The sequence below is a fragment of the Lactuca saligna genome, chromosome 8 (assembly GCF_052625555.1).
Source record: "Lactuca saligna cultivar CGN05327 chromosome 8, ASM5262555v1, whole genome shotgun sequence".
NCBI lineage: Eukaryota > Viridiplantae > Streptophyta > Magnoliopsida > Asterales > Asteraceae > Lactuca > Lactuca saligna.
Window position 1 is genome coordinate 161,766,276 of NC_136424.1, and position 19,801 is coordinate 161,786,076.

Genomic DNA, 19,801 nt, shown 5'->3' on the forward strand with positions numbered 1-19,801 from the left:
ATGTTTTACAATGCTTAAAAACATCAATGGAAGGTTTAGATATGTTAAGGTAAGTCTAGGGCTTCAAACTAGGGCTTAAAATGGGACTTAAACCAAATTTGAGGTACTTTATGGTGTTTGCGGTCCAAGCATCTTCTTGGACCGTGAACACCTCAATCATGGTGTTCTTGGCTGATTTCCTTGGTGTTTGTTTGATATACTAGCTTACAAGCACTTAAGGATGAGAGTACTTACTATAACGGTGCTTGATTTGAGCTAAAAGGGCCAAGAACACTTAGTGTGTGTTCTTGGTGTTTTGGAAAATCTAAACAAAAACTGGAAATGAATGGATGAATAGATGCACAAACACTACATTAAGTGTTTTACTAACTTGAAATGGTTAGAACACTTACAAGATCGGAGTTTTGGAATTAAATGTTGCATGATAGTTGAGAGAGTTTTTGGGAGTTTACTCTTTTCACTATTTGGGGAGTAAACACAATGACTAGTTTATTGGGGAGTAAACTCATACATAGGCATGAGTTTACTGTTTTTGGGTAATTCCTAAACCCAAAACATAAAAGTTTAGTCGGGTGATTCTAATACGCGAAGTGTTTGCGGTATTCAAAATAAAAACCCGAGACGACATTTTCTTTCACCCGTTCATTTAAAAATAATAATAAAATAATTAAACGAACTTTATATTTCTTAAAAATAATAAATAATGACATTAAATCACGATACGAAGTGGTTGACTTTCAGGGTTTGACCAAAAGAAATTTCGGGTTGTCACATCATCCCCCTATTAAGGGAATTTCGTCCCGAAATTAAAGTCTAAGTAAATAAAATAGTTACAAATAACTAAGCAAAGAGACAAGGGTATTTCAGTTTCATCTGATCCTCGCGCTCCCAAGTGAATTCCGGTCCTCGCTTGGCATTCCAGCGAACCTTCAGAATCGGGGTACGGCTTTGTTTCGTCTGCTTGACCTCACGGTCCATGATCTCTACAGGTTTTTCCACGAAGTTGAGGCTCTTGTTGATCTCGATCTCGTTGAGTGGGATTACAAGAGTCTCATCGGATAGACACTTTTTCAAGTTAGATACATGGAATGTAGAATGTACGTTACGAAGTGTGTCGGGTAGGTCGAGTTTGTAAGCTACGGGGCCGACTCTTGCGAGAATCTCGAAAGGCCCTATGTACCTCGGATTAAGCTTCCCACGCTTACCGAAGCGTATCAAGCCCTTCCAGGGTGAGAGTTTGAGAAGGACTCGGTTTCCCACCTGAAATTCCAAAGGTTTTCTTCGCTTATCAGCGTAGCTCTTCTGTCGGTCTCTAGAGGCTTTCAATCGTTCACGGATCTGAACAATTTTCTCTATCGTTTCCCGAATGATCTCCGGACCGGTGAGAGTACTATCAGAAGCTTGCCCCCTAGCTAATTGGGTATCACCCACTTCAGCCCAGCACAGAGGGGATCTGCACTTTCGGCCGTAGAGGGCTTCAAATGGTGCTGCCTTTATGCTCGTGTGATAACTGTTGTTGTAGGAAAACTCGACGAGGGGTAAATGGGTATCCTACGCTTTTCCAAAGTCAATTACACAAGCACGCAACATATCTTCTAAAGTCTGGATTGTTCTCTCACTTTGACCGTCGGTATGTGGATGGTAGGATGTGCTCATGTCTAGCCTTGTTCCTAGGGATTGTTGTAGTGATTGCCAGAATCTTGAGGTGAACCTACTATCTCTATCGGAGATAATGGATATAGGCACACCATGTATCCGTACGATTTCCCTAATGTATGTTCGCGTAAGTTTCTCCATCTTGTCGGTTTCTTTGATAGGCAGGAAGTGTGCAGACTTGGTCAATCTATCGACGATGACGCATATGGTATCAAGTCCACCCGTTGTCTTGGGCAACTTGGTTATGAAATCCATAGTGATCCGCTCCCACTTCCATTCTGGAATCTCTGGTTGTTGCAGTAATACGAAGGGCTACTGGTACTCGACCTTAACCTTTGCGCAAGTAAGGCATTTACTTACGAAGGTAGCAATCTCTGCTTTCATATTAGGCCACCAGTATAGCTTTTTAAGATCTAGATACATCTTATCGGAACCTGGATGGACGGAATACCGAGTGTTGTGCGCCTCGGTCATGACCAAGTCTCGGAAACCACCGTGTTTCGGTGTCCAAATCCGGTTCATGAAATATAAGGCTCCGTCACCCTTGGCTTCTAAATTCTTGTCCATTCCTCTGAGGGATTCACTCGGCACATTTTTCAGGTTTCATGGCTTCAATTTGGGCCGAATGAATTTGTTTAGACAATTGTGAATGGATGGTTATCGACAATGACTTGACCCTACGACCAGAATATTCCTTCCGACTTAGGGCGTCTGCTACTACGTTGGCTTTACCCGGATGATAACAAATATCGCATTCGTAGTCACTGAGTAGCTCGACCCACCATCGTTGTCTCATGTTGAGCTCCTTCTAATCGAATATGTGTTGTAAACTCTTGTGGTCGGTAAATATAGTGCTTTTCGTCCCGTACAAGTAATGTCTCCAGATCTTCAGAGCAAACACCACAGCTCCTAGTTCAAGATCGTGGGTCATGTAGTTAACTTCATGTATCTTCAACTGTCTGGAAGCATAGGCGATGACCTTACCTCGTTGCATTAGAACACACCCGAGCCCTTGGTTCGATGCATCTCAATAGACTACGAAGTCTTTTATCCCTTCGGGGAGAGATAGTATTGGTGCGGTGCACAAGGCTCGCTTGAGCGTTTGGAACGCTCTTTCTTGTTTCTCTTCCCAGTCAAAGTCCACGCCTTTCTAGGTCAGGGTTGTAAGAGGTTTCGCTATTTGGGAGAAGTTCTGCATGAATCTGCGGTAGTAGCCAGCGAGGCCTAGAAATTGACGAATTTCTGTAGGCGTCTTCGGTGCTGACCAGTTCTCAATGGCTTTAATTTTGGATGAATCCACGTGGATTCCCTCTTCGCTTACCACGTGTCCTAAGAATTCGACTCTTCGGATCCAAAATTCACATTTTGAGAACTTTGCATAGAGTTTCTCCGTTCGTAAAGTTCCTAAAACTTGTCGCAGGTGATCGCCATGCTCTTCCGTACTTCGGGAGTAGATCAGGATGTCGTCAATGAAAACGATGACGAACTGATCCAAGTAAGGTCGGCATACTCTGTTCATCAGGTCCATGAAAACTGTGGGCGCATCGGTCAATCCGAATGGCATCACCACGAACTCGTAGTGTCTGTAACGAGTTCGGAAGGCTGTCTTTGGAACATCCTCCTCTAGTACTCGTAACTGGTGATATCCGGATCTCAGATCAATTTTGGAGAAGTAACTCGCCCCTTGCAGTTGGTCAAATAGATAGTCTATGCGCAGCAGAGGGTATCGATTCTTGACCGTCAGTTTGTTGAGTTCCCTGTAGTCGATACACATACGAAATGATCCGTCTTTCTTCTTAACAAACAAAACTGGTGCTCCCCAAGGTGAGAAGCTTGGTCTTATGAAACCCTTGCTGAGCAGTTCGTTAAGTTGACCGGATAGTTCCTGCATCTCTGTTGGTGCTAATCAGTAGGGTGACTTGCTATTGGGACAGTTCCTGGGACTAAGTCGATTCTGAACTCGACCTGTCGTTACGGAGGTAATCCTGGTATCTCTTCTGGGAAAATGTCGGGGAAGTCGCTCACTACTGGAATGCTCTGTAGTTCTTTCGTTTCGAGGTTCGTGTCGACAATGTGAGCAAGGAATGCATGGTATTCTTTACGCAGATATTTATGTGCTTGAATACTTGATATAATACGGAGACTCGCACCGGGTTTGTCACCGTAGACGATAAGTGTTTCGTTAGACGGGAGGTTTAGACGGACTGCTTTCTCGAAGCACATGATGTCGGCGCGATGAAGGCTCAACCAATCCATGCTGATGATAACGTCGAAGCTTTTAATCGAGACCGGAATAAGGTCGATTGGGAATGAATGGTTATCTAGAGTTAGGGTACATCCTAAGTATATGCTATTGGTGTTTTCTGTTTTTCCATTAGCCATTTCTACTGTGAATTGTTCTTTAAGTGCGTGTGGTTGTTGTTTAAGCATGCAGACAAATTTATGGTTCACGAAGCTTCGCTCCGCTCCACTATCGAACAGAATGCATGCATAGGAGTTATCGAGGAGGAACGTACCAGTTACCACTGTCGGGTCAGCAACTGCTTCCCCATGGCCTATTTCCAGTACCCTCCCTGCTCCGCCAACATTCTGCGCTTTGGGGCAATCCCTCTTATAGTGGCCTGCCTCACCACATCCATAGCAGGTAGGGCTCGTGCCAGAGCCGGGGACTTGGGCAATCGGCCTTGCCGGGGATTTACAGAAACTGACGGTGTGTCCTTTCCTGTTGCAGTTAGAGCACTGCATTTCATGGCAGGGGCCGTTGTGGTGGAAGTTGCATTTGTTGCACTTAGGCAAACTTCCAGCATACTGTCTCACCGGAGCAGTATCAGCAGCAGGGGTTATCGCGGCATGAACAGCCATAACTTGCTGCTTTTTAGCAGCTCGCTGTTTCTTCTTGTCTTCCCAAAACTTCCACTTAGTGTCAGCGGGTTTGGAAGGTTCCGGGATGGCTAGGGTGGTTGTTGTTGCAGGGGTTTTGACTCCATGGTCAATGAGTCGTTGTGCCAGTCGCTTGGCACTGTCGAAGGTAGCGGGGTTTGATGATAGGACATTCCCCTGATAAAGAGGCACTAGCCCCCATATGTACCTTTCGATCTTTTTCCCTTCAGTGGGAACCATATTGGGGCAGAGGGCCACCAGTTCGCTGAATTTGGCTGTATAAGCAACAATGTTGGTGCCCTTCATGGTCAAGCTCCAAAGCTCCTGCTCCAATTTCTGGATTTTCCCCCTCGGGCAGTATTCCTCAATCATGAGGTCTTTCATCATTTCCCAGCCTATGTCGTTGGCTACGACGAGGGTTAGAGCTTTAACGTGGCTGTTCCACCACGTCAGGGCCTTTCCTTCAAATGTGCATGCGACATATTTAACTTTGCTCGCAGCAGGGCATGAACAAATTTCGAAGACTGATTCAGTCTTCTCGAACCATTGCTTGAGGGCAATGACTCCGCCGGTCCCATGAAAGGACTTCGGCTTGCAGTTGGTGAAATTCTTGTAAGAGTACTCTCTCGAGCGCACAGGAGTATCAACCGAGATAGAGTTAACAGGGGTTCCACCTCTGCTGGCATCAGTAGAGTGATATTGTGCCATGGCAGTTGCCACTGCTGCAGCTACGGCAGCATTTAGGGCTACTGTATCGATGACCGGAGGTGGAGGAGGCGGTGGAGGTGCAGGGTTATTTCGGGGAGATTTGCGAGGAGGCATCTTTCAACTATAAGTTTATAAACATAAGAAAAGTGGTAAGAATCAATTTGTACGTAAGGTGAGAGTGACACATGGACTAACTAACCACAACCCAACAGTTGAATGAGTGTTTGAGATCATAACAAGGAAGATTAGTAGGAAAACAAGAGTGTAAAGATTTTTCCCACAGATTAGATAGAAGTCAATAGTACTGGTATTATCGATGTAATAAGTTTAGGGAAAATCGACCTAACAATAGGTCTTACATCATGCCAGACGGAAAAGTTTGACAGATCTTAGATTCCTAATTAGAGTACTGAAAGTAATATTTTATAGACAAGTGTTACTTAGAGCACAGATGTTAAAGGCTAATCCTTAACCCAAAAGATAAAGATGTACTAGACATCTTCTAACGGCAATAAGTATACCTCGGGAGACCACTGAGGTCTCTCATTTGACGTATTACTTCTTGAAGGTGTCGTTCATGAGTCCTTTGACGAGCTCGAAGTTCCATGACTTCTGCTTGAGAGGCAATCAGATGTTGCTGCAGGGTTTCATTGGTTCTCCGGGTCCGTTCCATGTCTTCTTCGACACGGCGGATGCGGACTGTGTTGACACCAGAGTTGGCATCAATCTCCATGACTCGATCGATGGCCGCTCGACCTTGTTCATCATTGCGAGCTATTCTGCGGATCATGACGGGCAGAGCTCGATCCGCAGAGCCACCATCGCTAACGTGGTAAAAGCTTCGGTCCCCAAAGTAAGGTAAGGGCTGACCCTGTTCGTCACTCCAGCGATTCAAGTTATTTACCCACAAGGGAGTGGGACCTGGAAAGGCTGGTCGAGGGTTGTTGTTTGGGGATTGACCTACTGGAGTTAGGTTGTTGACTTCGGACTCAGAGTCCGATCCATCTAAGAAGCCTTCAGCTTGATGATCATCCAACGGAATTTGGTGCTCATCATCGGACTCTGCTTCGAGCCATCCTGCGTTACCTTCATTTGGAAACTACGGGTCGCCGTGATGGAATCCAGCCATTTAAATCTACGCGAGAAGAGAGGTATAAGGATATAGTATATATGTAGCTAGTAGTACAAAATACACCTATAGTATTTTAAGTTTAGGTTCTAATGATCTTCTTGTGGTATTGTTGGCAAGTTTCTAGACTTGTTAACACATCACAACCATTCTATGGCATATGCTAATCACTCCTCGGACCAGCATAGTTGATCAGGCTATGCCATTCCCAAGACTGACTATATATCCCCGAGCTTACCTATGATATTTAACAATCGTAATACTTAGTTCTTGTCGTTGTGACATTGGTTTTAGTATGAATGCATACTAGTATACTTAATTAAATATCTTAGTATTTAAAGTATAGACTCTTGATCAGAGTGTTTTAATCCCAAATGGGTTTATAGTTTAGTATATCTTTTATGGGTTGATATACTTGATTCACTATAAACAATGCTCTGATACCAATCTGTCACACCCCAAAACCATGAATGGCGGAAACGTTCTGGGGTGGAGGACATCATGTAAAGTATCACAACACAGTATAACAGTAAATAAGCAAACAACATCATCCATTGCATTAAATATATAATTTTAATACAAGTGTGTTATTTTCAGTTATAGACACCAAAACTACTGTAAATCAAAATAATAAGAGGAGTCTTGGATGCGCTACATCTTCTCAAAAGCTGGCATCGGTACCTGTGTACTGATGGCCTGAGAATACAAATTATTTTGAAAGAGTTTATCAGCATAAAGCTGGTGATTTCATAAGTATTTTAGTGTCGGTGTTTGTTATCAATACGTTTGAACATGTCTCAAGTGTAAGTTTGTAAAATGTATGTAAGTGTTTGTAAAAGTTTGAATCTCTCAGAAAAACCTATATTTTCTATTAAAGTAGCCTTCTACCAAGGCTTAACTGTTTTGTATGTTCGTTTACTGTAAAAATGTGTAATTTACTCAGGTGTAACTATCATTCTCAAAATATGGTTTGTACATAAATGTTTAAGTGAAAAGATCACTAATTGTGTAAAGAGTAAATTAATGTAGTACTGTAGTGTTGTATTATAGGAACTACTGTTGTACTAACTACCTTAAACCGTATTTATATTAAGGCATCATGTGATTAATTGCACCATACTATTGACTGGTAACAACGGCATATGAATGGTCGTAAAATGGAATGACGTTTGGCACCCGCAGACCTACAGGTGCGGCTGTAGCTAGCAGCAAGGTGTAGGATAGTCAATCCAGTATAGATCTATACGCAAACTCACGCTCTCCCTCTAAGAGAATTCTGGCTATAACTCGGGCCATGACATTTAAGGCATGCTCCGATATAGTGGATCACAATTGTTAACGTATTCATGTATATGTAATGTAATGTTACTTGTTCTAGTATCGTTGTATATGTTCTCTACTTAATATAGTTGTATATGTTCTTCTCTAGTATAGTTGTATATGTACTCATATTAATGTAATGTATATGTTCTCATAGTAATAAGTATTGACTCATGAATGAACTGACTCATTGATCTAGAAATTGTAGTAGTATGATCCTGTGTTACCCCGATGGTAACTTAATAATGATGTAACTGATACGCATGAATATGGAAGTACTTTTATGTCTATATATGCATATATGATATATAATTAATATTGAAACGACCCTCGGACGGCTACCCGACATCCCACCAGACCACATCCAAATCGAGGAAAAGGAAATAGGGCGGATGGCCTTCGTAAGCCCTTTAAACATTTCTTATATATCTATACATATATGGGCATGCAATTTATAAGAAGTAAACAAAGTTTAAATAAAAGTATTTAGTAAGAAAAGAGTTTGTAAAACATTTTGAAGTAAAGCAGTTTGATCAACAGTTTGAACAGTGATAAAATCATTGGTTTTATAGTTATTAATCACATGTGATTGATGTAATAACTATAAGTATTTAACTTGTATCCCCCCCATAAAAGTATTTAAAACATTTAAAAGTATTTCAAAGGTTAATTAAAGGGGTATGAACTCACTTGTGGTGAGTGGATTGGATTGAAGTATCGGATACCGTGCTAGGTGGCAAACGGAGACTGGTACACACGCACGAGCCTAGTTATCATATAATGAGCATATGTATAACTAGTTAGCCTTATTATAACTAATAATATGAGTTGGGACACTTTAGAACCTGAAAACACTTTGTTTCAAGTGTTAAAGTTCACAAGGTTTGCATCCGAGTGCTAGTAGGGCATAACTAGGGTGTTTGTGGTCCAAGGGTAAACTCCTTGGGAGTTCACGGTCTAAATGACCTTTACCCTTGGAGTTTATGGTAGTAAACTCTAGGGTTTACGGTCCAAACTCCAAATATTTGCAATCCATGAGTTGTTTTGGAGTTTAACAAGTCCATAGAAGTACCCTTGCTAAGTAGTTTAGCTCTTGAATGGATTAAGACCACAAAACACCCTCCTTGAGGTGTTTACGGCCTAAGGGTATTTTCCCTTGGGTTTACTACCGTAAACCCTTATGGGAAGTGGTACTTCCATTGTTTTATGTCCTTATCACAACTAGGTAAACGTCTAAGTTAGTCTTTATGGTTAGGAAAGTAATATGACTCATTTAAACACCTTTTTGGGTGTTCACGGTTTTGGGGCATCCGTAGACCGTAAACACCTATATTTTGTGGTGTTTGATATTTTAGAATGCTTAAACACATCAATGTAAGGTTTGGATATGTTAAGGTAAGTCTAGGGCTTCAAACTAAGGCTTAAAATGGGACTTAAACCAAATTTGAGGGACTTTATGGTGTTTGCGGTCCAAGCATCTTCTTGGACCGTGAACACCTCAATCATGGTGTTCTTGGCTGATTTCCTTGGTGTTTGTTTGATATACTAGCTTACAAGCACTTAAGGATGAGAGTACTTACTATAATGGTGCTTGATTCGAGCTAAAAGGGCCAAGAACACTTAGTGTGTGTTCTTGGTGTTCTTGGTGTTTTGGAAAATCTAAACAAAAACCGGAAATAAATGGATGAATAGATGCACAAACACTAGATTAAGTGTTTTACTAACTTGAAATGGTTAGAACACTTACAAGATCGGAGTTTTGGAATTAAATGTTGGATGATAGTTGAGAGAGTTTTTGGGAGTTTACTCTTTTCACTATTTGGGGAGTAAACACAATGACTAGTTTATTGGGGAGTAAACTCATACATAGGCATGAGTTTACGGTTTTTGGGTGATTCCTAAACCCAACACATAAAAGTTTAGTCGGGTGATTCTAATACGTGAAGTGTTTGCGGTTTTCAAAATAAAAACTCGATACGACACTTTCTTTCACCCGTTAAAAATAATAATAAAATAATTAAACGAACTTTATATTTCTTAAAAATAAGAAATAATGATATTAAATCACGATACGAAGTGGCTGACTTTCAGGGTTTGACCAAAAGAAATTTCGGGTTGTCACAATATATATATATATATATATATATATATATATATATATATATATATATATATATATATATATATATATATATATATATATATATATAATGCATCAGAAATATTACAAGCCTAAATGTTATTTCGAATATGCATATACTTCTCTGAGTATAGGAAATGTCGAACGAAACAATCACTCAAGAAAAACATGTTGAAATGTGTGAATTCGTTTTTGATCAAACGAAGGTTCGAATGAACAATAAATACTTTTGACCAAATAACAAAGTTTACCATTAGTTGGTAGCAGATTCAAGTGCAAAATTCCAAATAATCCAAAGTCTCTAAATGATTTGATAATACTGAATAACACCCACAATGAAGGAAATCACAAATCGGGGAATGAGAATTTGCGGGCCGTATAAATGTGATATCGGATTCAAATACAAGTCATGTTGATCAAAACACTAACTTTGTCACACCCCCAAACCAGAACGGCGGAAACGTTCGGGGGCGGAGGACGTCATATTCAGTATCATAACAGTTCATAGTAAGGACAGTACACACCGCCATATATATATATATATATATATATATATATATATATATATATATATAAAGGTTTTTAAATGTTTACATAATTGTATTCGTTACATGTTCAAAAGTTAAATACATAAACATCTTTCAAAAGAAGTAATTAACGTCAACACGTTATTCCCCAAAAGTTGATTTCCAAATCTGCTTAGCGGTTCCTAGATAATACAAGTTATTTCAAAGAGAAAGTGTCAACAATTAAGTTGGTGAGTTCATGAGTAGTGTTTTGAGAAAATGTACGCCATTCGAAAGTTCGTGTACGTTTTCCAGAAAACACAGTATTTCAAATGTAAAGAGTTATGATTTGTTGTGTTGAAAATGAATGTATTAGATTCAGAAAATCCCATATTTTCCCGAATGGTTGAGATATGAATTGTTGTGTTTTCCAAGAAAAACCCTTATTTTCTTATAAAAGTATGAAATGCATATGAATGTTCGTGTTATAAGTTGTAAATAATTGCACCAGGAAAATCCCTTATTTTCCTATTACTTGTTTGGTTTGTATACAGGAAAAACCCTTATTTCCCTAGCATAACTGGCAGTCTCTAAGACCGAAAATCGCAAGCAACCGACGTTCTTAAAAGTTGTGTCATAGTTTTATATAATAAAGCTATACGAAGATCGCATTTGTTAGATGAAGAATAGTTTTAATAACTACTAGTTTATAAAAGCATAATACCATAATAATTGTATATCCGGTGAGTTTTATAACCATACTAAACATAATATGCCTGTAGCGACGTTCTTCAGGCGTCGTAGCGTTATGACAACTGTCATCCCAAAGGACGGACTGTAGCTAACAGTCAGGGCGCGGGATCATGACTTCCCGTATAGATCTATACACATTTGACACGTTCTCCGAACGGGAGACTCTGGTTATAGACAGGACTTGTGGCGATACCTTTTTGCAAAAGGTAGTATTTGAAGATGTACATGTCTCACGGATTCTCAATTAAGTCTGTATTAAAGTAATAGTTTTGTATGCAAAGTTTATCCTTTTTCACAATGTTTGACAAAGCATAAATCATAAGTTTTTAGAATGTATAAAACGATTTAGCAACGAAAGGTGCTTTGAACTCACTATATACTTTGTATAAGTCTAATGCATGCAAAGTATGACAAGAGTTTTCCATAGTAGTAAGGAATTCTAAGTGATTTATTCGATAAAAGCAAGTGAAGTGAAATTTTATAAAACACACGATAACAACCGTATGTTTACTTGTATTCCCCCCCCCCCCCCCCCTAAAAGAGTATAAAAGCATTTAAAATGTATTTAAAGTGTGTTTGAAGGGGTATGAACTCGTTATATACTTTAAATCTAGGAAAAATGTTTAGTTTATACATGCATTACAACAATTTATAGTTTTAAAGATAGAATGTTATTGTAATATATTTTGTATATGGGAGTTCCCTATAAAGTTTATAAATCACATATGATTCTACTTAATAAGAGTGTATAATAATCTTTATATATATAACACCCGATAGTAGTCGTGTGTTTTACTTGTATTCCCCCCCCCCCCCCCCCTAGAAAGCATATAAAAGCGTTTAGAATATTTAAAAAGGGTTAATTAAGGGGTACGAACTCACTTGATCGATTGAAGAAAGCGCGATGGGAACCGAGCAGAACTTCTACTCAAGAAAGCGGATCTCTCGAGATTCTCGGGAAATCTCGGGAGTCTCGGGAGTGTAAAACTTTCTTCCCACCTTGGGTATGAAAACCGGGCCTTTGGGATGATTTCGAGGGTTGAAACACATAGCTTCGGCGCGCGAAAGGAAGGAAATTAGCAACTTTGGCCGGCACCCTCGCACCCTTTATATAGGGGCTGGAGGGCACACGTACGCGGGACGTACTCCCGTACGTAGCGCGTACGAGACGTCATCGCTGACCGCATCCTCGGTCGGAGCATTGGGGAAACGTGGCCGAACCGGAGCCTAGCATCTGGGTACGCGGGGCGTACGTCGGTACGCTGGGCGTACGAGGGATCGGACCGGTGACTCCTTCTTCGGATAATACCGGACTTTAATTTAATTTATATTTAAATTAATTAACAAACTTCAAAAATTCATATCTTTCTCATACAAACTCCGTTTTCGACGTTCTTTATATCCACGCGAAGGTGAGACTACGATCTACAACTTTCGTTTAGACTCCGTTGGCTAGTTTTGACTTTATTTTTAATATTATATTTTTAACAGGCCGGGATAGGAAAAGTCCGTTAAAATTCCATAACTTCTTCATCCGACGTCCGTTTTCGTCAGACTTTTTACCGTTGTGCTAGTATTGTTGAGCCCTTCGATTCTCATTTATATTGTGTCGGCTAAAAGTCTCTCGATCTCTATTTCGAGTTTTTAACTGTCTACTGTTATATTTGTAACTTAGAAAAATCACAACTTCCTCATACGAAGTCAGATTTGGACGTTCTTTTTATGTACAGTTACGGTTTGATGATATCTATGACTTTCATTTAGACACCTGAGGTCAAAAAGTGTTTTATTGAAACTTTGCGTTTTTACATAACTTCGTATTGTCGGTTTTTGTCGGGAAACTTAGAATGGTCATAACTTCTTCGTTATAACTCGGATTTTAGTGTTCTTTATATGTATGAAAACCTTGTTACAATATCTACCACTTAGTATACTTAATTACGGTTTTATAAAAGTTTAAATTTTGACCTGAATTTTGCTGTTGTTACAAACTTTCCTTGAGAACCACTTGAAACATTTTTTTTGATGCTAAGCTGAATATTGAAGTAGTGGTGAAGAGGCTTTGAGAGGTATGCAATTTATTGGCCGGATGTAAGTAGCTATGAAACCACATATGTTATTTTTAAGAAAACTATTAACATTTATGAATTTATAATAAAAAGAAAAGAAATTTCATGTATTTATGTTATGTGTATTTATAATCTATGTTTTGGCCCATGTTGGCAAATGACCGATTTGTTTATGCTTTGTTTTATAAATCAGAGTAATTGTTTAAAGAAAACGGTTGCGGAATTTGTTCCCAAAACAAGATATGATAAAAACTTATCAAAACATTTTTCAAAGAGAATGTATTTTCATTAAATAATAAAACCTCAGGATGTCATGTTCCGCTACAGACACACAAGCATAAACAGAACATACATTCATTTACTCTAGTGATTTACATCTCCTTTAATCTCTCAGTGCAAAGCAGCTTCGTATCGATACCTGTGATACAATTAAACTGAGTGGGTCAGGCTAGGGAGCCTGGTGAGCATATAGTGTTTTCAACCCACAATAATATAATTATTATATTTAATCATCAAACAATCAACCCAATTACCCATCCCCGTTATCTTCTTTATTTCTTAAGGTTTTACCCTAAGAATCATTTATCCTTTATTCATTTATTCCTAAAATTTTACTTTAAGGAATAGACACAAATTCCATTGTTATTTAAGGCGCATCTACCAACTTTATCATTTAAGCACCTCTGCCAGGATTACGACACTCACTATTAGGCGCATCTGCCAACCTTATCCTATAAGCGCATCTTCCAGGATTATCCTATAAGCGCATCTACTAGTATTATGACATTCTCTATTTGGTGTGTCTACCAATATTATTCTTAAGCGCATCTGCTAGTATTATGACATCTCTATTTGGTGCATCTACCAATATTATTCTTAAGCGCATCTGCTAGTATTATGACATCTCTATTTGGTGCATCTACCAATATTATTCTTAAGCGCATCTACTAGTATTATGACATATCTATTTGGTGCATCTTTCATACCTCCTCATTTTATCAAATACCAACTATCTCATCTACCCATGTTCTACCCAACATATTCGCGTATATAAACTACATATACATTTTAACTCATTTAAAAACTATATAAAACGTCTATTCCACACTCATCTCAAATAAGCAAACAATGTATAAACACATAATACGTATTTCTTAGCAAATACTCCATATCTATACATTAGAAGAAAGTAACCACACACTCACACATATAAACAACTTTATATTATACACATAGCACATATTTCATAGCAAATACTTAATAGTTATGTGTTAGAAGAAAGTGACCGCACACTCACACATATAAACAACTATATATATATATATATATATATATATATATATATATATATATATATACACATAGCACGTATTTATAAAATACTTCATATCTATGTGTAAAACGAAAGTGACTATACACTCACTTGATAAGAAGATGATCGGACAGCGCTATGGCTTGTAGAAATAGTATTCTTCGGTGAAACCGGGATCACTTCACACACCGGGTTTCTCGCGGGCAGAGCTTCGGCTCGGAAACTCTTTTCTTCTCGGGATCTTCGGGCTTCGGGACTTTCTTCAGGTATCGGGGTTGATACCGGGGCTTCGGGGGTACTTCTTTGCACGTAAATCGATGTAATATGGGAGAGAGATGAGAGAATGAGCAACCAAACTCGGCTGGCCCTTCAAATCTATTTATAGGGGAAAACTAGCCTTTTCCATGTAGTGGAACCTTTTGCCACGTCGTGGGCTTGGTCATCACTGCATGCGTCATCGCAAGTTGCATCTGGGGGACTCCCGAAGGTGTCAGGAGACTTGCCACGTCGTGGCACTGCTTTCCACGTCGTGGTCTCTGACAGTTTTGAGGTTTCGCGCCCCGAACTTCATAAATTCATAACTTTCACATACGAACTCCGGTTTCGACGTTCTTTACATCGACGCGAAGGTGAGATTATGCTCTACAACTCTTGTTTAGACTCCATTGGCTAATTTTGACTTTATTTTTAATATATTATAATTATATTACTTATATATTATTTTTAGTAGGCTGGGACAGGAAAACTCCGTTATAAACTCATAACTCCTTCATCTGAACTCCGTTTTCGTCTGCCTTTTTATCGTTGGACTACTATAGATGAGATCTTCAATTCTCATTTAGATTGTTTTGGATAAATATCGCTCTAACATAAATTCATTATTTACGTTACGTTGTTTCATGCCGGTTCTATCGCGAAACTTCGACAGGTCATAACTTCTTCGTTATAACTCGGATTTTGGCGTTCTTTGTATGCACGAAAACCTTGTGACATATACTAAAACTTGGTTAAGATTAATACTTCTAAATAATCTTCCATCAAAAAGTCATTTTTGATGCTTATCGTCTCTAAATTGACTAGCCCGGATCTACGGGCGTTACAATTATCTCCCCCTTAGGATGATTATGTCCCGGAATCATTGATGTGTGTAAAACCAACTAGTTTTAATCCTACTAACTTAGACACAAAATAAACACACGAAAGGCAGTGTACCTATCGATTAGTAATATAGTTCAAGCAAGTAGGGTATCGAACACAGGGAACGGTAAACAATTAAAATAAATGCTAATATTATCTAAATAAAACAAATAACAAAAAGGGGGTTTTCTCTAGTTTTACAAGACTAGAAACTTAAACAATTAACTAAAACTTAAACTAAGAAACTAAGAGCTAAGCAAATAAAAATCAACTAAATTCAATAATAAAGAGGACTTCTGTTTAGGTTCGACTCATTTGTTCTCATGGATGATTTCGATGTATCGGATTAATTCTTCATTAGCTACCGACTAAGATGATTAGTTCCACTTTCGCTATTACTAATCCTTAGGAAACAAATTAACTCAAGCAGTGGCCAGTTGTCTAAATTAACGAATTTCCTAGTTATTGATTTGGGTTAAATAAGACTTGTAACGGTTAATTAAATTGGCCCTCCAATTAACCTCTTGCTGATGTTCATCAAACAATCTCACACATTAACTTACCTATCTTCTAGTTAATTCTAGTTTCACATTCGTTATTCCTAGACATACAACTATGTGGTCACAATAAATCATATGAAATTAATAACTAAGAGATGTTCATACAACTTAATTACTAATTTATTAATAGAAGAATAGTTATTGTTAACACATAAGGTTCTTTAACAAGCTTAATAAAACATAATCACCAATTAAAATTAATCCTAATCAAATAATCAATCCATGTTCACAAATTCATCTACCTAAACAGAAGTTATGAGTTTTTAACTCATGATTACAGCAGAAACAAGCACAAAAACGAAATCAATTGGTAAAAACATAGTTCAAACAAGAGATTAGGTAAGAGTAAACTTGATTTTGACTTGATTCTCCTTAAAATTGAATGTAGGGTTGATTCCCTTGCTTCCCACGCTCCAACAACACCTTTAGTCGACAATTGGCCTCCAAGGGTTCATCTCTCTCCTAGGGTATCGATCTGAAAGTCCCTTTATATAGATTTTCACAAAACAGGGGCTACTCGGCGATTCCAATGACCTACTCGGCGAGTACGTCACTTAAAACCCGTGTACGGCAAGTCAGCGCGTCCAGAATCACGAAACTTCAGACCAACTCGGCGAGTAATCGAACCTACTCGCCGATTACGTTTGGAATCAGCATTTTCTCAAAACACGAAAGTCATCCGAAATTGTGTCTAGTTTTCAGAACATTTTGAATCTCGTCAATCGGAGTTACGGTTCATGAGATATGGCCAAAACACTAACGAGGGGTCAAGTTGTCTAGCAACGTCCTTTCTTCAAAATCCATGATCCAAGCGTCCAGTCGCTAGTTCCGCTTCATTTTCCTTTCGAGCATGTATTTGTTGCTGAAAATGAAATATTTAATCTAATTAAGCACCTTTTGTTCATTAAATGAGACAAAATCAACATAAAGTATTAAGATAATGCATGAATTTTATAACTAAATATGCCCATATCAAAATACCCCACACTTGACTTTTGCTTGCTCCCAAGCAAAACTGAATTTTAATACACTAATATTACATAAGACAATCCCAATCAAACCCAGCCATTATGCCAAGACCGCAACGCATGAATTTGTGTCTAAAATTTTCCTAATAACCCCCCATACTCCAAATACTCACAATCCTCATAAACATTCGCCCGCTTTTTCCGAACAATGCTCATTTTATGCATCCCTCCGAATCCATCCTCAGAAAACGTCTTAGCCTCAAGGTATTTTTGATTGAGCAACTCAAGCATACATAATCTAGACAATTACAATTTATGATACCACATTGGAGCTCTTTGGAATTCTTCACTTCTTTGACATTTAATCTTTAATTTCTTTGAATTCACCACCTTGTTGTTTGATTTTTGGTATCTTCAACCTTTTGAATTTCTTCGGAATTTTCGATCTTCTAATTTCATACTTAACTTTGATGCTCCAAAAATTCTTCAAATTTTTTCTTGTAATTCTCTCTCTGTTTTTTTTTTTTGAACATGTAACACACTTTTTCCACTCAAAACCCTACATGCTTAAGCAGGGGCGCTCAACTTCAACCTTTATTGGCTAAAGATAATAATTTTCCTGGATACATTTCTGGTACACGATGCTAAACATATTGCATCCTTCAAACTAAGCGAGGTCGTGTTTTTGTCCCATGATTTCATTGGAATAAGGAAGCCACAAATGCACTAGAACGTATATAGGCTCAACTAAACATTTGGGTTTTCATGCAATCATCAAATATAATACTAGCATGATCCCTAATTGCTTTACCAAAATTTTCTAAATTAATCCTAGCAAATTTTATGCAAAACTTTAAATTTAACTAGTGTAACCAACCAACCCCCTACCCCACACTTAATTTATGCAATGTCCCCATTGCATATCATGCTTGTAAAGAACAATAAAATAAAGAGGGAATTGGAACAAACTCCCCTGGGATAGTAGTTGCAAGGTTGAACTTCTTCATTTAAAGCTCCATCTTCAGCTGACTTTAGACATGGGAACAGCTCATCCATATCTTGGGTGTCAAAATCTCGTGTGGTACAGTCTTTATAAAAGCTCCAAATATAAGGGAAAAACTCTTGGAAATGCTCGGAAAATGATCTTCAAAGAATAGAATCAATGCCCATATCAAATGTCATCAAATCTTCAGCTCAAAAGTAAGAAGAATGAGCGACTCGTCGAGTCAGTATGTAGACTCGCCGAGTTGAAGCGTAAATGGCAGAAGAATCGTGAATTTTCACATGGACTCAGCGAGTCCATAAGATGCACTCGGCGAGTAGACTGCTGTGTGACAAAAATTTTATTCTGCCCAAGTCCATTTCTGATGTATGGGGGTTATATAAACTAATAATTTCCCTCATTTTTCTTTAGGTAATAAACACTATATAACCCTTCTATCAATTGGACTCATAGCTTGACTCAAAACTTCGTTTCCTCTCTCGCCTAGACTCGATTTCTCGCTTCATCAGCCTTGACTCTAGATCCTCACATGCATCCTTACACTCAAACTGAAAAGATCAAAAACAAATACCAAGTAATAATAAAAATAAATCAAAATAAAAATCCTAAATTATCCCTAAATACTAGAAGTTTAGAAAGAAAAAGAAAAGCAAACTCTAATGACGGGTTGCCTCCCGCAAGCGCTTCTTTTTGTGCAAGTCTTTAGCTGGACTCCCAACCTAATAAACTTCTAATAAATTCGATGCCCATCCATCCGTTGCATTGAATATCTTCTTTGGTGGACCAATTTGTGAAATTTGGCTCTTTACTTCTAAAATTGGCCAAACGAGCCTGAATACATAAAACCCAAGAATATTGACAAGGGTTGGAACCGGTTGGATACTAATCATAAATGGATCATGATTTAGAACTTTCTCCAAAGTTGGAATCATCACCCCATGCTTTGAAACACAAACCGGAAATACAGGGGGGCATGTCATGGTAATGGTCAAACCACAGCTTGGTTCCTGCAACTCAGCTTGTTCTTGTTCTTCGTCTGACCCCTCTGCCAGCAACCTTTCTAGTTCCTCCAAATCTCTTTCTGGATTAAATTCTTCATCTTTTAACTCTAGCTCTTGTGACTCAGATTGTTCTTGTGTGTTGGGCAAGATGTTATCTAACCATCTATCAAATTTCTTCAAATCTTCATCCCATCCAAACTCCTCATCTTCTTGCTCAATTTCCTATACTACTTCCTCAATAAAAGCATCAAAAGCATCGAGATTTGGAAAATACATAATAAATAAAAATAAAAATAAACTAAATAAACTAAAAAAATCAATAAAAATTAATAATAACAATTAGCAAATAATATTAACTATTTACAACCGTTCCCCGGCAACGGCGCCAAAAACTTGATGTGTGTAAAACCAACTAGTTTTAATCCTACTAACTTAGACACAAAATAAACACACGAAAGGCAGTGTACCTATCGATTAGTAATATAGTTCAAGCAAGTAGGGTATCGAACACAGGGAACGGTAAACAATTAAAATAAATGCTAATATTATCTAAATAAAACAAATAACAAAAAGGGGGTTTTCTCTAGTTTTACAAGACTAGAAACTTAAACAATTAACTAAAACTTAAACTAAGAAACTAAGAGCTAAGCAAATAAAAA